Here is a 21,247-nt window from a genome sequence, read left to right as displayed (position 1 = left end):
AAGCATGAAGAAAAAAAAATGTATATGGAGTTGCTGACATGAGTGCAATCTACAAAGCCGTTGAGGCTGATCCTCATGGGAGGATTATTGCACCAGGACCCTTAGCACTTTTAAAATGCCATTCAATGCCACGGGCTAGATGTAAACTGCAGATGACCATGTTGTGGTAGTTACCATGGATACCCAAGTGATGTGTGAGCTAACACATAGGCCCAACAGATTCCAAGAAGGCCAGAATCACCAGCGGCACCACCATCGATTGTCAGGTCACCCGGATTCAGCAAATACCAGAGTCCAAAATGATGCAGGTTTATACTGTTAATTTTCAGTTTATCGTTACAGTTGGTGTTATTCCATGTCGGAAGGGACGCAGCTACAGCCAGTGGGGTAACTAGAGACAGGCAGGCAGCTATGTGCAACAAAGGTAGGCGTGTTGTTTTCATATGCAGATCTGAAATATTGTCTTATATGCAAGAGGAGGAGTGATGGGGGTTCAGGCAAAAGCCAGGCTATGGATTGCATTGCTAAATGCTCCATCAGAGTGCAATGGTCGCCTGTCCTTTTTTTAAGTGATGATGTGGGTTTAGCCTGTGCTGTATGTATGTATGGGTGGCTGACTGCCACCCACCCAGAAAGTGTATGGGAGGCTGGTTGGCTGCCAGCCTTCCTTCCATTCCTATGAGTAATGTGAGTGCTCATGAAGGGGACATGGTTGGGTCCACCCCTTTCCCGGTTATCCCCTCTAGGCCTTTTGGCTTAGATCAAGTGTAAAAAAAGAAAGGATCTTGCGACAGATCGCATCCTGAGGCACGTTTTTTTTTGTGTGAATACTTGCACTTGGGTGACTTGTGAGCACATACTGATACATACGTTCCCTATCTGGGGACCATAAATTAAATGGATTTTTGAGAAAGGGAGCTGATTTGGAAGCTTGCTTCTGTCGCCCTATGCATTGACCCGATGTGGCAGTATCTTCGGGTAGTGAACAGTGCACCACCCCATTCCAGTGTTAAACAAGAAAGATTCTCATTTAATCCTCCGTGGGTGAGAATTTGAGTTTGAGAATTGGAGACCAAAATGATGAGTTGCACTGACTGGTTTATGAACGTCTATTCATTTAGCGTTTTAATGACCATGTTTGCACACTGATTGGTGTAAAAAAATAAAATAAAACTAAATAATAATAATCTAGCACACCTGTGCAGGTTTGACATGACATGACAGGTAGCTGTCTTGTGGGTGGTGCTGAATCCTGTTAAATGACATGAGGGTCTCATGCCTATACACAAGGGTGTGTCATTGCTGTTGCTTGACCATGCATTGGTTTCTGTGGTCAGTGAATGATAAAAACAAAATTTACCATCCATTGATGGATGGGAAATCCGCCATGAGGCATTTGTTTTTAGAAACTGCTGCTCACAACCAATGTTGCAATGGAGTGTCTCCATCTGCTGGTGGTATTGGAAAGGCATTAGTGCTATGACAGGGTCTGAAGAAGAAGAAGAAGAAGAAGAAGAAGACGGAAAAAAATATATATAAAAAGAAAAAGAGAGAGAGAGAGAGAGACTGACTTAGTGAGCGAGTGAGTGAGAGAGTGAGAGTGAGTGAGAGTGAATGAGTGAGTGAGTGATTGAGTGAGTGAGTGAGTGAGTGAGAACAAATGAGTTAAAGCAAGTGAGTGAGAGAGATCGAATGAATGAAAGTCTGAATGACAGAAAGAAAAAAGGATGAAGAAAGAAGCATGAAGAAAAAAAAATGTATATGGAGTTGCTGACATGAGTGCAATCTACAAAGCCGTTGAGGCTGATCCTCATGGGAGGATTATTGCACCAGGACCCTTAGCACTTTTAAAATGCCATTCAATGCCACGGGCTAGATGTAAACTGCAGATGACCATGTTGTGGTAGTTACCATGGATACCCAAGTGATGTGTGAGCTAACACATAGGCCCAACAGATTCCAAGAAGGCCAGAATCACCAGCGGCACCACCATCGATTGTCAGGTCACCCGGATTCAGCAAATACCAGAGTCCAAAATGATGCAGGTTTATACTGTTAATTTTCAGTTTATCGTTACAGTTGGTGTTATTCCATGTCGGAAGGGACGCAGCTACAGCCAGTGGGGTAACTAGAGACAGGCAGGCAGCTATGTGCAACAAAGGTAGGCGTGTTGTTTTCATATGCAGATCTGAAATATTGTCTTATATGCAAGAGGAGGAGTGATGGGGGTTCAGGCAAAAGCCAGGCTATGGATTGCATTGCTAAATGCTCCATCAGAGTGCAATGGTCGCCTGTCCTTTTTTTAAGTGATGATGTGGGTTTAGCCTGTGCTGTATGTATGTATGGGTGGCTGACTGCCACCCACCCAGAAAGTGTATGGGAGGCTGGTTGGCTGCCAGCCTTCCTTCCATTCCTATGAGTAATGTGAGTGCTCATGAAGGGGACATGGTTGGGTCCACCCCTTTCCCGGTTATCCCCTCTAGGCCTTTTGGCTTAGATCAAGTGTAAAAAAAGAAAGGATCTTGCGACAGATCGCATCCTGAGGCACGTTTTTTTTTGTGTGAATACTTTTGCACTTGGGTGACTTGTGAGCACATACTGATACATACGTTCCCTATCTGGGGACCATAAATTAAATGGATTTTTGAGAAAGGGAGCTGATTTGGAAGCTTGCTTCTGTCGCCCTATGCATTGACCCGATGTGGCAGTATCTTCGGGTAGTGAACAGTGCACCACCCCATTCCAGTGTTAAACAAGAAAGATTCTCATTTAATCCTCCGTGGGTGAGAATTTGAGTTTGAGAATTGGAGACCAAAATGATGAGTTGCACTGACTGGTTTATGAACGTCTATTCATTTAGCGTTTTAATGACCATGTTTGCACACTGATTGGTGTAAAAAAATAAAATAAACTAAATAATAATAATCTAGCACACCTGTGCAGGTTTGACATGACATGACAGGTAGCTGTCTTGTGGGTGGTGCTGAATCCTGTTAAATGACATGAGGGTCTCATGCCTATACACAAGGGTGTGTCATTGCTGTTGCTTGACCATGCATTGGTTTCTGTGGTCAGTGAATGATAAAAACTAAATTTACCATCCATTGATGGATGGGAAATCCGCCATGAGGCATTTGTTTTTAGAAACTGCTGCTCACAACCAATGTTGCAATGGAGTGTCTCCATCTGCTGGTGGTATTGGAAAGGCATTAGTGCTATGACAGGGTCTGAAGAAGAAGAAGAAGAAGAAGAAGAAGAAGAAGAAGAAGACGCGGAAAAAAATATATATAAAAAGAAAAAGAGAGAGAGAGAGAGAGACTGACTTAGTGAGCGAGTGAGTGAGAGAGTGAGAGTGAGTGAGAGTGAATGAGTGAGTGAGTGATTGAGTGAGTGAGTGAGTGAGTGAGAACAAATGAGTTAAAGCAAGTGAGTGAGAGAGATCGAATGAATGAAAGTCTGAATGACAGAAAGAAAAAAGGATGAAGAAAGAAGCATGAAGAAAAAAAAATGTATATGGAGTTGCTGACATGAGTGCAATCTACAAAGCCGTTGAGGCTGATCCTCATGGGAGGATTATTGCACCAGGACCCTTAGCACTTTTAAAATGCCATTCAATGCCACGGGCTAGATGTAAACTGCAGATGACCATGTTGTGGTAGTTACCATGGATACCCAAGTGATGTGTGAGCTAACACATAGGCCCAACAGATTCCAAGAAGGCCAGAATCACCAGCGGCACCACCATCGATTGTCAGGTCACCCGGATTCAGCAAATACCAGAGTCCAAAATGATGCAGGTTTATACTGTTAATTTTCAGTTTATCGTTACAGTTGGTGTTATTCCATGTCGGAAGGGACGCAGCTACAGCCAGTGGGGTAACTAGAGACAGGCAGGCGCAGCTATGTGCAACAAAGGTAGGCGTGTTGTTTTCATATGCAGATCTGAAATATTGTCTTATATGCAAGAGGAGGAGTGATGGGGGTTCAGGCAAAAGCCAGGCTATGGATTGCATTGCTAAATGCTCCATCAGAGTGCAATGGTCGCCTGTCCTTTTTTTAAGTGATGATGTGGGTTTAGCCTGTGCTGTATGTATGTATGGGTGGCTGACTGCCACCCACCCAGAAAGTGTATGGGAGGCTGGTTGGCTGCCAGCCTTCCTTCCATTCCTATGAGTAATGTGAGTGCTCATGAAGGGGACATGGTTGGGTCCACCCCTTTCCCGGTTATCCCCTCTAGGCCTTTTGGCTTAGATCAAGTGTAAAAAAAGAAAGGATCTTGCGACAGATCGCATCCTGAGGCACGTTTTTTTTTGTGTGAATACTTGCACTTGGGTGACTTGTGAGCACATACTGATACATACGTTCCCTATCTGGGGACCATAAATTAAATGGATTTTTGAGAAAGGGAGCTGATTTGGAAGCTTGCTTCTGTCGCCCTATGCATTGACCCGATGTGGCAGTATCTTCGGGTAGTGAACAGTGCACCACCCCATTCCAGTGTTAAACAAGAAAGATTCTCATTTAATCCTCCGTGGGTGAGAATTTGAGTTTGAGAATTGGAGACCAAAATGATGAGTTGCACTGACTGGTTTATGAACGTCTATTCATTTAGCGTTTTAATGACCATGTTTGCACACTGATTGGTGTAAAAAAATAAAATAAAACTAAATAATAATAATCTAGCACACCTGTGCAGGTTTGACATGACATGACAGGTAGCTGTCTTGTGGGTGGTGCTGAATCCTGTTAAATGACATGAGGGTCTCATGCCTATACACAAGGGTGTGTCATTGCTGTTGCTTGACCATGCATTGGTTTCTGTGGTCAGTGAATGATAAAAACAAAATTTACCATCCATTGATGGATGGGAAATCCGCCATGAGGCATTTGTTTTTAGAAACTGCTGCTCACAACCAATGTTGCAATGGAGTGTCTCCATCTGCTGGTGGTATTGGAAAGGCATTAGTGCTATGACAGGGTCTGAAGAAGAAGAAGAAGAAGAAGAAGAAGACGGAAAAAAATATATATAAAAAGAAAAAGAGAGAGAGAGAGAGAGACTGACTTAGTGAGCGAGTGAGTGAGAGAGTGAGAGTGAGTGAGAGTGAATGAGTGAGTGAGTGATTGAGTGAGTGAGTGAGTGAGAACAAATGAGTTAAAGCAAGTGAGTGAGAGAGATCGAATGAATGAAAGTCTGAATGACAGAAAGAAAAAAGGATGAAGAAAGAAGCATGAAGAAAAAAAAATGTATATGGAGTTGCTGACATGAGTGCAATCTACAAAGCCGTTGAGGCTGATCCTCATGGGAGGATTATTGCACCAGGACCCTTAGCACTTTTAAAATGCCATTCAATGCCACGGGCTAGATGTAAACTGCAGATGACCATGTTGTGGTAGTTACCATGGATACCCAAGTGATGTGTGAGCTAACACATAGGCCCAACAGATTCCAAGAAGGCCAGAATCACCAGCGGCACCACCATCGATTGTCAGGTCACCCGGATTCAGCAAATACCAGAGTCCAAAATGATGCAGGTTTATACTGTTAATTTTCAGTTTATCGTTACAGTTGGTGTTATTCCATGTCGGAAGGGACGCAGCTACAGCCAGTGGGGTAACTAGAGACAGGCAGGCAGCTATGTGCAACAAAGGTAGGCGTGTTGTTTTCATATGCAGATCTGAAATATTGTCTTATATGCAAGAGGAGGAGTGATGGGGGTTCAGGCAAAAGCCAGGCTATGGATTGCATTGCTAAATGCTCCATCAGAGTGCAATGGTCGCCTGTCCTTTTTTTAAGTGATGATGTGGGTTTAGCCTGTGCTGTATGTATGTATGGGTGGCTGACTGCCACCCACCCAGAAAGTGTATGGGAGGCTGGTTGGCTGCCAGCCTTCCTTCCATTCCTATGAGTAATGTGAGTGCTCATGAAGGGGACATGGTTGGGTCCACCCCTTTCCCGGTTATCCCCTCTAGGCCTTTTGGCTTAGATCAAGTGTAAAAAAAGAAAGGATCTTGCGACAGATCGCATCCTGAGGCACGTTTTTTTTTGTGTGAATACTTGCACTTGGGTGACTTGTGAGCACATACTGATACATACGTTCCCTATCTGGGGACCATAAATTAAATGGATTTTTGAGAAAGGGAGCTGATTTGGAAGCTTGCTTCTGTCGCCCTATGCATTGACCCGATGTGGCAGTATCTTCGGGTAGTGAACAGTGCACCACCCCATTCCAGTGTTAAACAAGAAAGATTCTCATTTAATCCTCCGTGGGTGAGAATTTGAGTTTGAGAATTGGAGACCAAAATGATGAGTTGCACTGACTGGTTTATGAACGTCTATTCATTTAGCGTTTTAATGACCATGTTTGCACACTGATTGGTGTAAAAAAATAAAATAAAACTAAATAATAATAATCTAGCACACCTGTGCAGGTTTGACATGACATGACAGGTAGCTGTCTTGTGGGTGGTGCTGAATCCTGTTAAATGACATGAGGGTCTCATGCCTATACACAAGGGTGTGTCATTGCTGTTGCTTGACCATGCATTGGTTTCTGTGGTCAGTGAATGATAAAAACAAAATTTACCATCCATTGATGGATGGGAAATCCGCCATGAGGCATTTGTTTTTAGAAACTGCTGCTCACAACCAATGTTGCAATGGAGTGTCTCCATCTGCTGGTGGTATTGGAAAGGCATTAGTGCTATGACAGGGTCTGAAGAAGAAGAAGAAGAAGAAGAAGAAGAAGAAGACGGAAAAAAATATATATAAAAAGAAAAAGAGAGAGAGAGAGAGAGACTGACTTAGTGAGCGAGTGAGTGAGAGAGTGAGAGTGAGTGAGAGTGAATGAGTGAGTGAGTGATTGAGTGAGTGAGTGAGTGAGTGAGTGAGAACAAATGAGTTAAAGCAAGTGAGTGAGAGAGATCGAATGAATGAAAGTCTGAATGACAGAAAGAAAAAAGGATGAAGAAAGAAGCATGAAGAAAAAAAAATGTATATGGAGTTGCTGACATGAGTGCAATCTACAAAGCCGTTGAGGCTGATCCTCATGGGAGGATTATTGCACCAGGACCCTTAGCACTTTTAAAATGCCATTCAATGCCACGGGCTAGATGTAAACTGCAGATGACCATGTTGTGGTAGTTACCATGGATACCCAAGTGATGTGTGAGCTAACACATAGGCCCAACAGATTCCAAGAAGGCCAGAATCACCAGCGGCACCACCATCGATTGTCAGGTCACCCGGATTCAGCAAATACCAGAGTCCAAAATGATGCAGGTTTATACTGTTAATTTTCAGTTTATCGTTACAGTTGGTGTTATTCCATGTCGGAAGGGACGCAGCTACAGCCAGTGGGGTAACTAGAGACAGGCAGGCAGCTATGTGCAACAAAGGTAGGCGTGTTGTTTTCATATGCAGATCTGAAATATTGTCTTATATGCAAGAGGAGGAGTGATGGGGGTTCAGGCAAAAGCCAGGCTATGGATTGCATTGCTAAATGCTCCATCAGAGTGCAATGGTCGCCTGTCCTTTTTTTAAGTGATGATGTGGGTTTAGCCTGTGCTGTATGTATGTATGGGTGGCTGACTGCCACCCACCCAGAAAGTGTATGGGAGGCTGGTTGGCTGCCAGCCTTCCTTCCATTCCTATGAGTAATGTGAGTGCTCATGAAGGGGACATGGTTGGGTCCACCCCTTTCCCGGTTATCCCCTCTAGGCCTTTTGGCTTAGATCAAGTGTAAAAAAAGAAAGGATCTTGCGACAGATCGCATCCTGAGGCACGTTTTTTTTTGTGTGAATACTTGCACTTGGGTGACTTGTGAGCACATACTGATACATACGTTCCCTATCTGGGGACCATAAATTAAATGGATTTTTGAGAAAGGGAGCTGATTTGGAAGCTTGCTTCTGTCGCCCTATGCATTGACCCGATGTGGCAGTATCTTCGGGTAGTGAACAGTGCACCACCCCATTCCAGTGTTAAACAAGAAAGATTCTCATTTAATCCTCCGTGGGTGAGAATTTGAGTTTGAGAATTGGAGACCAAAATGATGAGTTGCACTGACTGGTTTATGAACGTCTATTCATTTAGCGTTTTAATGACCATGTTTGCACACTGATTGGTGTAAAAAAATAAAATAAAACTAAATAATAATAATCTAGCACACCTGTGCAGGTTTGACATGACATGACAGGTAGCTGTCTTGTGGGTGGTGCTGAATCCTGTTAAATGACATGAGGGTCTCATGCCTATACACAAGGGTGTGTCATTGCTGTTGCTTGACCATGCATTGGTTTCTGTGGTCAGTGAATGATAAAAACAAAATTTACCATCCATTGATGGATGGGAAATCCGCCATGAGGCATTTGTTTTTAGAAACTGCTGCTCACAACCAATGTTGCAATGGAGTGTCTCCATCTGCTGGTGGTATTGGAAAGGCATTAGTGCTATGACAGGGTCTGAAGAAGAAGAAGAAGAAGAAGAAGAAGAAGAAGACGGAAAAAAATATATATAAAAAGAAAAAGAGAGAGAGAGAGAGAGACTGACTTAGTGAGCGAGTGAGTGAGAGAGTGAGAGTGAGTGAGAGTGAATGAGTGAGTGAGTGATTGAGTGAGTGATTGAGTGAGTGAGTGAGTGAGTGAGTGAGAACAAATGAGTTAAAGCAAGTGAGTGAGAGAGATCGAATGAATGAAAGTCTGAATGACAGAAAGAAAAAAGGATGAAGAAAGAAGCATGAAGAAAAAAAAATGTATATGGAGTTGCTGACATGAGTGCAATCTACAAAGCCGTTGAGGCTGATCCTCATGGGAGGATTATTGCACCAGGACCCTTAGCACTTTTAAAATGCCATTCAATGCCACGGGCTAGATGTAAACTGCAGATGACCATGTTGTGGTAGTTACCATGGATACCCAAGTGATGTGTGAGCTAACACATAGGCCCAACAGATTCCAAGAAGGCCAGAATCACCAGCGGCACCACCATCGATTGTCAGGTCACCCGGATTCAGCAAATACCAGAGTCCAAAATGATGCAGGTTTATACTGTTAATTTTCAGTTTATCGTTACAGTTGGTGTTATTCCATGTCGGAAGGGACGCAGCTACAGCCAGTGGGGTAACTAGAGACAGGCAGGCAGCTATGTGCAACAAAGGTAGGCGTGTTGTTTTCATATGCAGATCTGAAATATTGTCTTATATGCAAGAGGAGGAGTGATGGGGGTTCAGGCAAAAGCCAGGCTATGGATTGCATTGCTAAATGCTCCATCAGAGTGCAATGGTCGCCTGTCCTTTTTTTAAGTGATGATGTGGGTTTAGCCTGTGCTGTATGTATGTATGGGTGGCTGACTGCCACCCACCCAGAAAGTGTATGGGAGGCTGGTTGGCTGCCAGCCTTCCTTCCATTCCTATGAGTAATGTGAGTGCTCATGAAGGGGACATGGTTGGGTCCACCCCTTTCCCGGTTATCCCCTCTAGGCCTTTTGGCTTAGATCAAGTGTAAAAAAAGAAAGGATCTTGCGACAGATCGCATCCTGAGGCACGTTTTTTTTTTGTGTGAATACTTGCACTTGGGTGACTTGTGAGCACATACTGATACATACGTTCCCTATCTGGGGACCATAAATTAAATGGATTTTTGAGAAAGGGAGCTGATTTGGAAGCTTGCTTCTGTCGCCCTATGCATTGACCCGATGTGGCAGTATCTTCGGGTAGTGAACAGTGCACCACCCCATTCCAGTGTTAAACAAGAAAGATTCTCATTTAATCCTCCGTGGGTGAGAATTTGAGTTTGAGAATTGGAGACCAAAATGATGAGTTGCACTGACTGGTTTATGAACGTCTATTCATTTAGCGTTTTAATGACCATGTTTGCACACTGATTGGTGTAAAAAAATAAAATAAAACTAAATAATAATAATCTAGCACACCTGTGCAGGTTTGACATGACATGACAGGTAGCTGTCTTGTGGGTGGTGCTGAATCCTGTTAAATGACATGAGGGTCTCATGCCTATACACAAGGGTGTGTCATTGCTGTTGCTTGACCATGCATTGGTTTCTGTGGTCAGTGAATGATAAAAACAAAATTTACCATCCATTGATGGATGGGAAATCCGCCATGAGGCATTTGTTTTTAGAAACTGCTGCTCACAACCAATGTTGCAATGGAGTGTCTCCATCTGCTGGTGGTATTGGAAAGGCATTAGTGCTATGACAGGGTCTGAAGAAGAAGAAGAAGAAGAAGAAGAAGAAGAAGACGGAAAAAAATATATATAAAAAGAAAAAGAGAGAGAGAGAGAGAGACTGACTTAGTGAGCGAGTGAGTGAGAGAGTGAGAGTGAGTGAGAGTGAATGAGTGAGTGAGTGATTGAGTGAGTGAGTGAGTGAGTGAGAACAAATGAGTTAAAGCAAGTGAGTGAGAGAGATCGAATGAATGAAAGTCTGAATGACAGAAAGAAAAAAGGATGAAGAAAGAAGCATGAAGAAAAAAAAATGTATATGGAGTTGCTGACATGAGTGCAATCTACAAAGCCGTTGAGGCTGATCCTCATGGGAGGATTATTGCACCAGGACCCTTAGCACTTTTAAAATGCCATTCAATGCCACGGGCTAGATGTAAACTGCAGATGACCATGTTGTGGTAGTTACCATGGATACCCAAGTGATGTGTGAGCTAACACATAGGCCCAACAGATTCCAAGAAGGCCAGAATCACCAGCGGCACCACCATCGATTGTCAGGTCACCCGGATTCAGCAAATACCAGAGTCCAAAATGATGCAGGTTTATACTGTTAATTTTCAGTTTATCGTTACAGTTGGTGTTATTCCATGTCGGAAGGGACGCAGCTACAGCCAGTGGGGTAACTAGAGACAGGCAGGCAGCTATGTGCAACAAAGGTAGGCGTGTTGTTTTCATATGCAGATCTGAAATATTGTCTTATATGCAAGAGGAGGAGTGATGGGGGTTCAGGCAAAAGCCAGGCTATGGATTGCATTGCTAAATGCTCCATCAGAGTGCAATGGTCGCCTGTCCTTTTTTTAAGTGATGATGTGGGTTTAGCCTGTGCTGTATGTATGTATGGGTGGCTGACTGCCACCCACCCAGAAAGTGTATGGGAGGCTGGTTGGCTGCCAGCCTTCCTTCCATTCCTATGAGTAATGTGAGTGCTCATGAAGGGGACATGGTTGGGTCCACCCCTTTCCCGGTTATCCCCTCTAGGCCTTTTGGCTTAGATCAAGTGTAAAAAAAGAAAGGATCTTGCGACAGATCGCATCCTGAGGCACGTTTTTTTTTTGTGTGAATACTTGCACTTGGGTGACTTGTGAGCACATACTGATACATACGTTCCCTATCTGGGGACCATAAATTAAATGGATTTTTGAGAAAGGGAGCTGATTTGGAAGCTTGCTTCTGTCGCCCTATGCATTGACCCGATGTGGCAGTATCTTCGGGTAGTGAACAGTGCACCACCCCATTCCAGTGTTAAACAAGAAAGATTCTCATTTAATCCTCCGTGGGTGAGAATTTGAGTTTGAGAATTGGAGACCAAAATGATGAGTTGCACTGACTGGTTTATGAACGTCTATTCATTTAGCGTTTTAATGACCATGTTTGCACACTGATTGGTGTAAAAAAATAAAATAAAACTAAATAATAATAATCTAGCACACCTGTGCAGGTTTGACATGACATGACAGGTAGCTGTCTTGTGGGTGGTGCTGAATCCTGTTAAATGACATGAGGGTCTCATGCCTATACACAAGGGTGTGTCATTGCTGTTGCTTGACCATGCATTGGTTTCTGTGGTCAGTGAATGATAAAAACAAAATTTACCATCCATTGATGGATGGGAAATCCGCCATGAGGCATTTGTTTTTAGAAACTGCTGCTCACAACCAATGTTGCAATGGAGTGTCTCCATCTGCTGGTGGTATTGGAAAGGCATTAGTGCTATGACAGGGTCTGAAGAAGAAGAAGAAGAAGAAGAAGAAGAAGAAGACGGAAAAAAATATATATAAAAAGAAAAAGAGAGAGAGAGAGAGAGACTGACTTAGTGAGCGAGTGAGTGAGAGAGAGTGAGTGAGAGTGAGTGAATGAGTGAGTGAGTGATTGAGTGAGTGAGTGAGTGAGTGAGTGAGTGAGAACAAATGAGTTAAAGCAAGTGAGTGAGAGAGATCGAATGAATGAAAGTCTGAATGACAGAAAGAAAAAAGGATGAAGAAAGAAGCATGAAGAAAAAAAAATGTATATGGAGTTGCTGACATGAGTGCAATCTACAAAGCCGTTGAGGCTGATCCTCATGGGAGGATTATTGCACCAGGACCCTTAGCACTTTTAAAATGCCATTCAATGCCACGGGCTAGATGTAAACTGCAGATGACCATGTTGTGGTAGTTACCATGGATACCCAAGTGATGTGTGAGCTAACACATAGGCCCAACAGATTCCAAGAAGGCCAGAATCACCAGCGGCACCACCATCGATTGTCAGGTCACCCGGATTCAGCAAATACCAGAGTCCAAAATGATGCAGGTTTATACTGTTAATTTTCAGTTTATCGTTACAGTTGGTGTTATTCCATGTCGGAAGGGACGCAGCTACAGCCAGTGGGGTAACTAGAGACAGGCAGGCAGCTATGTGCAACAAAGGTAGGCGTGTTGTTTTCATATGCAGATCTGAAATATTGTCTTATATGCAAGAGGAGGAGTGATGGGGGTTCAGGCAAAAGCCAGGCTATGGATTGCATTGCTAAATGCTCCATCAGAGTGCAATGGTCGCCTGTCCTTTTTTTAAGTGATGATGTGGGTTTAGCCTGTGCTGTATGTATGTATGGGTGGCTGACTGCCACCCACCCAGAAAGTGTATGGGAGGCTGGTTGGCTGCCAGCCTTCCTTCCATTCCTATGAGTAATGTGAGTGCTCATGAAGGGGACATGGTTGGGTCCACCCCTTTCCCGGTTATCCCCTCTAGGCCTTTTGGCTTAGATCAAGTGTAAAAAAAGAAAGGATCTTGCGACAGATCGCATCCTGAGGCACGTTTTTTTTTGTGTGAATACTTGCACTTGGGTGACTTGTGAGCACATACTGATACATACGTTCCCTATCTGGGGACCATAAATTAAATGGATTTTTGAGAAAGGGAGCTGATTTGGAAGCTTGCTTCTGTCGCCCTATGCATTGACCCGATGTGGCAGTATCTTCGGGTAGTGAACAGTGCACCACCCCATTCCAGTGTTAAACAAGAAAGATTCTCATTTAATCCTCCGTGGGTGAGAATTTGAGTTTGAGAATTGGAGACCAAAATGATGAGTTGCACTGACTGGTTTATGAACGTCTATTCATTTAGCGTTTTAATGACCATGTTTGCACACTGATTGGTGTAAAAAAATAAAATAAAACTAAATAATAATAATCTAGCACACCTGTGCAGGTTTGACATGACATGACAGGTAGCTGTCTTGTGGGTGGTGCTGAATCCTGTTAAATGACATGAGGGTCTCATGCCTATACACAAGGGTGTGTCATTGCTGTTGCTTGACCATGCATTGGTTTCTGTGGTCAGTGAATGATAAAAACAAAATTTACCATCCATTGATGGATGGGAAATCCGCCATGAGGCATTTGTTTTTAGAAACTGCTGCTCACAACCAATGTTGCAATGGAGTGTCTCCATCTGCTGGTGGTATTGGAAAGGCATTAGTGCTATGACAGGGTCTGAAGAAGAAGAAGAAGAAGAAGAAGAAGAAGAAGACGGAAAAAAAATATATATAAAAAGAAAAAGAGAGAGAGAGAGAGAGACTGACTTAGTGAGCGAGTGAGTGAGAGAGTGAGAGTGAGTGAGAGTGAATGAGTGAGTGAGTGAGTGAGTGAGTGAGAACAAATGAGTTAAAGCAAGTGAGTGAGAGAGATCGAATGAATGAAAGTCTGAATGACAGAAAGAAAAAAGGATGAAGAAAGAAGCATGAAGAAAAAAAAATGTATATGGAGTTGCTGACATGAGTGCAATCTACAAAGCCGTTGAGGCTGATCCTCATGGGAGGATTATTGCACCAGGACCCTTAGCACTTTTAAAATGCCATTCAATGCCACGGGCTAGATGTAAACTGCAGATGACCATGTTGTGGTAGTTACCATGGATACCCAAGTGATGTGTGAGCTAACACATAGGCCCAACAGATTCCAAGAAGGCCAGAATCACCAGCGGCACCACCATCGATTGTCAGGTCACCCGGATTCAGCAAATACCAGAGTCCAAAATGATGCAGGTTTATACTGTTAATTTTCAGTTTATCGTTACAGTTGGTGTTATTCCATGTCAGAAGGGACGCAGCTACAGCCAGTGGGGTAACTAGAGACAGGCAGGCAGCTATGTGCAACAAAGGTAGGCGTGTTGTTTTCATATGCAGATCTGAAATATTGTCTTATATGCAAGAGGAGGAGTGATGGGGGTTCAGGCAAAAGCCAGGCTATGGATTGCATTGCTAAATGCTCCATCAGAGTGCAATGGTCGCCTGTCCTTTTTTTAAGTGATGATGTGGGTTTAGCCTGTGCTGTATGTATGTATGGGTGGCTGACTGCCACCCACCCAGAAAGTGTATGGGAGGCTGGTTGGCTGCCAGCCTTCCTTCCATTCCTATGAGTAATGTGAGTGCTCATGAAGGGGACATGGTTGGGTCCACCCCTTTCCCGGTTATCCCCTCTAGGCCTTTTGGCTTAGATCAAGTGTAAAAAAAGAAAGGATCTTGCGACAGATCGCATCCTGAGGCACGTTTTTTTTTGTGTGAATACTTGCACTTGGGTGACTTGTGAGCACATACTGATACATACGTTCCCTATCTGGGGACCATAAATTAAATGGATTTTTGAGAAAGGGAGCTGATTTGGAAGCTTGCTTCTGTCGCCCTATGCATTGACCCGATGTGGCAGTATCTTCGGGTAGTGAACAGTGCACCACCCCATTCCAGTGTTAAACAAGAAAGATTCTCATTTAATCCTCCGTGGGTGAGAATTTGAGTTTGAGAATTGGAGACCAAAATGATGAGTTGCACTGACTGGTTTATGAACGTCTATTCATTTAGCGTTTTAATGACCATGTTTGCACACTGATTGGTGTAAAAAAATAAAATAAAACTAAATAATAATAATCTAGCACACCTGTGCAGGTTTGACATGACATGACAGGTAGCTGTCTTGTGGGTGGTGCTGAATCCTGTTAAATGACATGAGGGTCTCATGCCTATACACAAGGGTGTGTCATTGCTGTTGCTTGACCATGCATTGGTTTCTGTGGTCAGTGAATGATAAAAACAAAATTTACCATCCATTGATGGATGGGAAATCCGCCATGAGGCATTTGTTTTTAGAAACTGCTGCTCACAACCAATGTTGCAATGGAGTGTCTCCATCTGCTGGTGGTATTGGAAAGGCATTAGTGCTATGACAGGGTCTGAAGAAGAAGAAGAAGAAGAAGAAGAAGACGGAAAAAAATATATATAAAAAGAAAAAGAGAGAGAGAGAGAGAGACTGACTTAGTGAGCGAGTGAGTGAGAGAGTGAGAGTGAGTGAGAGTGAATGAGTGAGTGAGTGATTGAGTGAGTGAGTGAGTGAGTGAGTGAGAACAAATGAGTTAAAGCAAGTGAGTGAGAGAGATCGAATGAATGAAAGTCTGAATGACAGAAAGAAAAAAGGATGAAGAAAGAAGCATGAAGAAAAAAAAATGTATATGGAGTTGCTGACATGAGTGCAATCTACAAAGCCGTTGAGGCTGATCCTCATGGGAGGATTATTGCACCAGGACCCTTAGCACTTTTAAAATGCCATTCAATGCCACGGGCTAGATGTAAACTGCAGATGACCATGTTGTGGTAGTTACCATGGATACCCAAGTGATGTGTGAGCTAACACATAGGCCCAACAGATTCCAAGAAGGCCAGAATCACCAGCGGCACCACCATCGATTGTCAGGTCACCCGGATTCAGCAAATACAAGAGTCCAAAATGATGCAGGTTTATACTGTTAATTTTCAGTTTATCGTTACAGTTGGTGTTATTCCATGTCGGAAGGGACGCAGCTACAGCCAGTGGGGTAACTAGAGACAGGCAGGCAGCTATGTGCAACAAAGGTAGGCGTGTTGTTTTCATATGCAGATCTGAAATATTGTCTTATATGCAAGAGGAGGAGTGATGGGGGTTCAGGCAAAAGCCAGGCTATGGATTGCATTGCTAAATGCTCCATCAGAGTGCAATGGTTGCCTGTCCTTTTTTTAAGTGATGATGTGGGTTTAGCCTGTGCTGTATGTATGTATGGGTGGCTGACTGCCACCCACCCAGAAAGTGTATGGGAGGCTGGTTGGCTGCCAGCCTTCCTTCCATTCCTATGAGTAATGTGAGTGCTCATGAAGGGGACATGGTTGGGTCCACCCCTTTCCCGGTTATCCCCTCTAGGCCTTTTGGCTTAGATCAAGTGTAAAAAAAGAAAGGATCTTGCGACAGATCGCATCCTGAGGCACGTTTTTTTTTGTGTGAATACTTGCACTTGGGTGACTTGTGAGCACATACTGATACATACGTTCCCTATCTGGGGACCATAAATTAAATGGATTTTTGAGAAAGGGAGCTGATTTGGAAGCTTGCTTCTGTCGCCCTATGCATTGACCCGATGTGGCAGTATCTTCGGGTAGTGAACAGTGCACCACCCCATTCCAGTGTTAAACAAGAAAGATTCTCATTTAATCCTCCGTGGGTGAGAATTTGAGTTTGAGAATTGGAGACCAAAATGATGAGTTGCACTGACTGGTTTATGAACGTCTATTCATTTAGCGTTTTAATGACCATGTTTGCACACTGATTGGTGTAAAAAAATAAAATAAAACTAAATAATAATAATCTAGCACACCTGTGCAGGTTTGACATGACATGACAGGTAGCTGTCTTGTGGGTGGTGCTGAATCCTGTTAAATGACATGAGGGTCTCATGCCTATACACAAGGGTGTGTCATTGCTGTTGCTTGACCATGCATTGGTTTCTGTGGTCAGTGAATGATAAAAACAAAATTTACCATCCATTGATGGATGGGAAATCCGCCATGAGGCATTTGTTTTTAGAAACTGCTGCTCACAACCAATGTTGCAATGGAGTGTCTCCATCTGCTGGTGGTATTGGAAAGGCATTAGTGCTATGACAGGGTCTGAAGAAGAAGAAGAAGAAGAAGAAGAAGACGGAAAAAAATATATATAAAAAGAAAAAGAGAGAGAGAGAGAGAGACTGACTTAGTGAGCGAGTGAGTGAGAGAGTGAGAGTGAGTGAGAGTGAATGAGTGAGTGAGTGATTGAGTGAGTGAGTGAGTGAGTGAGAACAAATGAGTTAAAGCAAGTGAGTGAGAGAGATCGAATGAATGAAAGTCTGAATGACAGAAAGAAAAAAGGATGAAGAAAGAAGCATGAAGAAAAAAAAATGTATATGGAGTTGCTGACATGAGTGCAATCTACAAAGCCGTTGAGGCTGATCCTCATGGGAGGATTATTGCACCAGGACCCTTAGCACTTTTAAAATGCCATTCAATGCCACGGGCTAGATGTAAACTGCAGATGACCATGTTGTGGTAGTTACCATGGATACCCAAGTGATGTGTGAGCTAACACATAGGCCCAACAGATTCCAAGAAGGCCAGAATCACCAGCGGCACCACCATCGATTGTCAGGTCACCCGGATTCAGCAAATACCAGAGTCCAAAATGATGCAGGTTTATACTGTTAATTTTCAGTTTATCGTTACAGTTGGTGTTATTCCATGTCGGAAGGGACGCAGCTACAGCCAGTGGGGTAACTAGAGACAGGCAGGCAGCTATGTTCAACAAAGGTAGGCGTGTTGTTTTCATATGCAGATCTGAAATATTGTCTTATATGCAAGAGGAGGAGTGATGGGGGTTCAGGCAAAAGCCAGGCTATGGATTGCATTGCTAAATGCTCCATCAGAGTGCAATGGTCGCCTGTCCTTTTTTTAAGTGATGATGTGGGTTTAGCCTGTGCTGTATGTATGTATGGGTGGCTGACTGCCACCCACCCAGAAAGTGTATGGGAGGCTGGTTGGCTGCCAGCCTTCCTTCCATTCCTATGAGTAATGTGAGTGCTCATGAAGGGGACATGGTTGGGTCCACCCCTTTCCCGGTTATCCCCTCTAGGCCTTTTGGCTTAGATCAAGTGTAAAAAAAGAAAGGATCTTGCGACAGATCGCATCCTGAGGCACGTTTTTTTTTGTGTGAATACTTGCACTTGGGTGACTTGTGAGCACATACTGATACATACGTTCCCTATCTGGGGACCATAAATTAAATGGATTTTTGAGAAAGGGAGCTGATTTGGAAGCTTGCTTCTGTCGCCCTATGCATTGACCCGATGTGGCAGTATCTTCGGGTAGTGAACAGTGCACCACCCCATTCCAGTGTTAAACAAGAAAGATTCTCATTTAATCCTCCGTGGGTGAGAATTTGAGTTTGAGAATTGGAGACCAAAATGATGAGTTGCACTGACTGGTTTATGAACGTCTATTCATTTAGCGTTTTAATGACCATGTTTGCACACTGATTGGTGTAAAAAAATAAAATAAAACTAAATAATAATAATAATCTAGCACACCTGTGCAGGTTTGACATGACATGACAGGTAGCTGTCTTGTGGGTGGTGCTGAATCCTGTTAAATGACATGAGGGTCTCATGCCTATACACAAGGGTGTGTCATTGCTGTTGCTTGACCATGCATTGGTTTCTGTGGTCAGTGAATGATAAAAACAAAATTTACCATCCATTGATGGATGGGAAATCCGCCATGAGGCATTTGTTTTTAGAAACTGCTGCTCACAACCAATGTTGCAATGGAGTGTCTCCATCTGCTGGTGGTATTGGAAAGGCATTAGTGCTATGACAGGGTCTGAAGAAGAAGAAGAAGAAGAAGAAGAAGACGGAAAAAAATATATATAAAAAGAAAAAGAGAGAGAGAGAGAGAGACTGACTTAGTGAGCGAGTGAGTGAGAGAGTGAGAGTGAGTGAGAGTGAATGAGTGAGTGAGTGATTGAGTGAGTGAGTGAGTGAGTGAGAACAAATGAGTTAAAGCAAGTGAGTGAGAGAGATCGAATGAATGAAAGTCTGAATGACAGAAAGAAAAAAGGATGAAGAAAGAAGCATGAAGAAAAAAAAATGTATATGGAGTTGCTGACATGAGTGCAATCTACAAAGCCGTTGAGGCTGATCCTCATGGGAGGATTATTGCACCAGGACCCTTAGCACTTTTAAAATGCCATTCAATGCCACGGGCTAGATGTAAACTGCAGATGACCATGTTGTGGTAGTTACCATGGATACCCAAGTGATGTGTGAGCTAACACATAGGCCCAACAGATTCCAAGAAGGCCAGAATCACCAGCGGCACCACCATCGATTGTCAGGTCACCCGGATTCAGCAAATACCAGAGTCCAAAATGATGCAGGTTTATACTGTTAATTTTCAGTTTATCGTTACAGTTGGTGTTATTCCATGTCGGAAGGGACGCAGCTACAGCCAGTGGGGTAACTAGAGACAGGCAGGCAGCTATGTGCAACAAAGGTAGGCGTGTTGTTTTCATATGCAGATCTGAAATATTGTCTTATATGCAAGAGGAGGAGTGATGGGGGTTCAGGCAAAAGCCAGGCTATGGATTGCATTGCTAAATGCTCCATCAGAGTGCAATGGTCGCCTGTCCTTTTTTTAAGTGATGATGTGGGTTTAGCCTGTGCTGTATGTATGTATGGGTGGCTGACTGCCACCCACCCAGAAAGTGTATGGGAGGCTGGTTGGCTGCCAGCCTTCCTTCCATTCCTATGAGTAATGTGAGTGCTCATGAAGGGGACATGGTTGGGTCCACCCCTTTCCCGGTTATCCCCTCTAGGCCTTTTGGCTTAGATCAAGTGTAAAAAAAGAAAGGATCTTGCGACAGATCGCATCCTGAGGCACGTTTTTTTTTGTGTGAATACTTGCACTTGGGTGACTTGTGAGCACATACTGATACATACGTTCCCTATCTGGGGACCATAAATTAAATGGATTTTTGAGAAAGGGAGCTGATTTGGAAGCTTGCTTCTGTCGCCCTATGCATTGACCCGATGTGGCAGTATCTTCGGGTAGTGAACAGTGCACCACCCCATTCCAGTGTTAAACAAGAAAGATTCTCATTTAATCCTCCGTGGGTGAGAATTTGAGTTTGAGAATTGGAGACCAAAATGATGAGTTGCACTGACTGGTTTATGAACGTCTATTCATTTAGCGTTTTAATGACCATGTTTGCACACTGATTGGTGTAAAAAAATAAAATAAAACTAAATAATAATAATCTAGCACACCTGTGCAGGTTTGACATGACATGACAGGTAGCTGTCTTGTGGGTGGTGCTGAATCCTGTTAAATGACATGAGGGTCTCATGCCTATACACAAGGGTGTGTCATTGCTGTTGCTTGACCATGCATTGGTTTCTGTGGTCAGTGAATGATAAAAACAAAATTTACCATCCATTGATGGATGGGAAATCCGCCATGAGGCATTTGTTTTTAGAAACTGCTGCTCACAACCAATGTTGCAATGGAGTGTCTCCATCTGCTGGTGGTATTGGAAAGGCATTAGTGCTATGACAGGGTCTGAAGAAGAAGAAGAAGAAGAAGAAGAAGAAGAAGAAGACGGAAAAAAATATATATAAAAAGAAAAAGAGAGAGAGAGAGAGAGACTGACTTAGTGAGCGAGTGAGTGAGAGAGTGAGAGTGAGTGAGAGTGAATGAGTGAGTGAGTGATTGAGTGAGTGAGTGAGTGAGTGAGTGAGTGAGAACAAATGAGTTAAAGCAAGTGAGTGAGAGAGATCGAATGAATGAAAGTCTGAATGACAGAAAGAAAAAAGGATGAAGAAAGAAGCATGAAGAAAAAAAAATGTATATGGAGTTGCTGACATGAGTGCAATCTACAAAGCCGTTGAGGCTGATCCTCATGGGAGGATTATTGCACCAGGACCCTTAGCACTTTTAAAATGCCATTCAATGCCACGGGCTAGATGTAAACTGCAGATGACCATGTTGTGGTAGTTACCATGGATACCCAAGTGATGTGTGAGCTAACACATAGGCCCAACAGATTCCAAGAAGGCCAGAATCACCAGCGGCACCACCATCGATTGTCAGGTCACCCGGATTCAGCAAATACCAGAGTCCAAAATGATGCAGGTTTATACT

At 43.4% G+C, this 21,247-nt stretch overlaps 12 pseudogenes; all 12 read left to right on the top strand.

Moving 5' to 3' along the window:
• Positions 1-735: 735 nt before the first annotated feature.
• LOC130332872 (U2 spliceosomal RNA) lies at positions 736-999 on the top strand (annotated as a pseudogene).
• Positions 1,000-2,472: 1,473 nt separating this feature from the next.
• LOC130332915 (U2 spliceosomal RNA) lies at positions 2,473-2,738 on the top strand (annotated as a pseudogene).
• Positions 2,739-4,226: 1,488 nt separating this feature from the next.
• LOC130332871 (U2 spliceosomal RNA) lies at positions 4,227-4,490 on the top strand (annotated as a pseudogene).
• A 1,469-nt stretch (positions 4,491-5,959) lies between these two features.
• LOC130332869 (U2 spliceosomal RNA) lies at positions 5,960-6,223 on the top strand (annotated as a pseudogene).
• Positions 6,224-7,706: 1,483 nt separating this feature from the next.
• On the top strand, positions 7,707-7,970 carry LOC130332867 (U2 spliceosomal RNA; annotated as a pseudogene).
• Positions 7,971-9,465: 1,495 nt separating this feature from the next.
• Positions 9,466-9,730, top strand: LOC130332910 (U2 spliceosomal RNA; annotated as a pseudogene).
• A 1,479-nt stretch (positions 9,731-11,209) lies between these two features.
• Positions 11,210-11,474, top strand: LOC130332909 (U2 spliceosomal RNA; annotated as a pseudogene).
• A 1,487-nt stretch (positions 11,475-12,961) lies between these two features.
• Positions 12,962-13,225, top strand: LOC130332866 (U2 spliceosomal RNA; annotated as a pseudogene).
• A 1,468-nt stretch (positions 13,226-14,693) lies between these two features.
• LOC130332865 (U2 spliceosomal RNA) lies at positions 14,694-14,957 on the top strand (annotated as a pseudogene).
• A 1,477-nt stretch (positions 14,958-16,434) lies between these two features.
• LOC130332864 (U2 spliceosomal RNA) lies at positions 16,435-16,698 on the top strand (annotated as a pseudogene).
• Positions 16,699-18,171: 1,473 nt separating this feature from the next.
• LOC130332863 (U2 spliceosomal RNA) lies at positions 18,172-18,435 on the top strand (annotated as a pseudogene).
• A 1,476-nt stretch (positions 18,436-19,911) lies between these two features.
• LOC130332862 (U2 spliceosomal RNA) lies at positions 19,912-20,175 on the top strand (annotated as a pseudogene).
• The last annotated feature ends 1,072 nt before the right edge of the window (positions 20,176-21,247 follow it).

The sequence above is a fragment of the Hyla sarda genome, unplaced genomic scaffold (assembly GCF_029499605.1).
Source record: "Hyla sarda isolate aHylSar1 unplaced genomic scaffold, aHylSar1.hap1 scaffold_391, whole genome shotgun sequence".
Lineage (NCBI taxonomy): Eukaryota > Metazoa > Chordata > Amphibia > Anura > Hylidae > Hyla > Hyla sarda.
Note: the sequence above shows the minus strand (reverse complement) of the source record. Positions and strands in the feature narration are given on the sequence as shown.